The sequence below is a fragment of the Argentina silus genome, assembly GCF_951799395.1.
Source record: "Argentina silus genome assembly, chromosome: 3".
NCBI lineage: Eukaryota > Metazoa > Chordata > Actinopteri > Argentiniformes > Argentinidae > Argentina > Argentina silus.
In genome coordinates, this window is record NC_139657.1 from 1750508 (window position 1) to 1753007 (window position 2500).

Consider the following 2500-nt stretch of genomic DNA (forward strand, 5'->3'; position numbering starts at 1 on the left):
TCACCCTGGCCTGTGCTGAAGGAGAGCCCCCGTCACCCTGGCCTGTGCTGAAGGAGAGCCCCCGTCACCCTGGCCTGTGCTGAAGGAGAGCCCCCGTCACCCTGGCCTGTGCTGAAAGGAGAGCCCCCGTCACCCTGGCCTGTGCTGAAAGGAGAGCCCCCGTCACCCTGGCCTGTGCTGAAAGGAGAGCCCCCGTCACCCTGGCCTGTGCTGTCTCAGCCTGTGCTGTCTCAGCCTGTGCTGTCTCAGCCTGTGCTGTCTCAGCCTGTGCCGTCTCAGCCACAGGGAATAGTTTACCTCCGTGTTTTATCCTCCTCTGTGTCAACTCCCGCGATCATTTCCTGATCAACAGGCCTCCTGGCAAAGGTGGGGCAAACCAGCAAAGGAGGGGCAAATCCCTCTGGGTGGATGAAATATGTGCACTTTGTTGACTTCCTGAAACATTTCCTGGTCCCGTGTGGCTCAGTTGGTAGAGCAACGCCTCGGCTGTGGGTTTGATTCCTGCTGGGACCAAACATACTGAAAAATGGATGCACCCACTGCAATGTAAGTCGCTTTGGATAAAAGCGTCAGCTAAATAGCCTATATTTCGTCGAGCATACAAAGTGCTCAAAGGAGAAGCCCTGTTTACTCCTTTTAGACAACCAGGCTCATCTGTCCATTGATGGACTCAATTATGCCAAAGAAAACGGCATAATGATGCTGTCCTTCCCGCCCTCACCGGCTTCAACCCTGAGACAGGTCTGTCTACGGGCTGCTAGAGAGGCACATCAACACCGGGTGTGATGCCTGGATGAGGAACAATCCCGGGAGGACAATGTCAATTTATGACATTCCTGGGATTGTGGCAATCGCCTATCCTCTGGCTGCAACCCCCTAGAACATCCAGGCTGGCTTTAGGCTGGCTGGGGTACAACCTTACAACAGGGATGTATTTCTGGAAACCCAGTTTGCGGTTACGTTACAGATCGCCCCATTCAGAACCCAACCCTACCAGGCCCCAGCACCAACCCTGCCCTGCCAGGCCCCAGCACCAACCCTGCCCTGCCAGGCCCCAGCACCAACCCTGCCAGGCCCCAGCACCAACCCTGCCCTGCCAGGCCCCAGCACCAACCCTGCCCTGCCAGGCCCCAGCACCAACCCTGCCCTGCCAAGCCCCAGCACCAACCCTGCCCTGCTAGGCCCCAGCACCCACCCTGCCCTGCCAGGCCCCAGCACCAACCCTGCCCTACCAGGCCCCAGCACCAACCCTGCCCTGCCAGGCCCCAGCACCAACCCTGCTAGGCCCCAGCACCAACCCTGCCCTGCCAGGCCCCAGCACCAACCCTACCCTACCAGGCCCCAGCACCAACCCTGCCCTGCCAGGCCCCAGCACCAACCCTGCTAGGCCCCAGCACCAACCCTGCCCTGCCAGGCCCCAGCACCAACCCTGCCCTACCAGGCCCCAGCACCAACCCTGCCCTGCTAGGCCCCAGCACCAACCCTGCTAGGCCCCAGCACCAACCCTGCCCTGCCAGGCCCCAGCACCAACCCTGCCCTGCCAGGCCCCAGCACCCACCCTGCCCTGCCAAGCCCCAGCACCAACCCTGCCCTGCCAGGCCCCAGCACCAACCCTGCCCTGCCAGGCCCCAGCACCCACCCTGCCCTGCCAGGCCCCAAAAAATCTGGATCTGCAAAGAGGCAAGAAGGCAGCTAAAAAAAGAAAAATCGTAGAAGAGTCATCATCAGGTGAAGAGGAATGCTTCCGCCTCGTCTGCGTGGAGCCATTTTCAAACAGCCTTCCAAAGGAGACCTGGGAGAAGTGGGTGAGATGCAGCATATGGGCCCATGCTGCTCAAGCTGCTCAGGCTGCTCAGGCTGCTCAGGCTGCTCATGCTGCTCATGCTGCTCATGCTGCTCAGGCTGCTCATGCTGCTCATGCTGCTCAGGCTGCTCATGCTGCTCATGCTGCTCAGGCTGCTCATGCTGCTCAGGCTGCTCATGCTGCCCATGCTGCTCAGGCTGCTCATGCTGCTCATGCTGCTCATGCTGCTCATGCTGCTCAGGCTGCTCAGGCTGCTCAGGCTGCTCAGGCTGCCCATGCTGCTCATGCTGCTCAGGCTGCTCATGCTGCTCATGCTGCTCATGCTGCTCAGGCTGCTCAGGCTGCTCAGGCTGCTCATGCTGCTCATGCTGCTCATGCTGCTCAGGCTGCTCATGCTGCCCATGCTGCTCATGCTGCTCATGCTGCTCATGCTGCTCACACCTCAGGCCAGGCGACGTGTGTGTGCCAGAACTGCGAGTCTGAAGACGAGTCTGATTAGTCAGAAACTGATGTATGTCCTATAGGCTGTTACAAAACTGCGCATTAGTGCATTAGTGTGTTTAAACACCACGTCTGTTTTGTTAAGACTTTAAACATTTAAGTTCAGGTTATCTGCAGCATTCCATTCCATTCCGATTCCAACAGTTGCCGTGGATCTGTGTGCACGCCTGAGAACGTTCCATTTCAAAGTTCAAA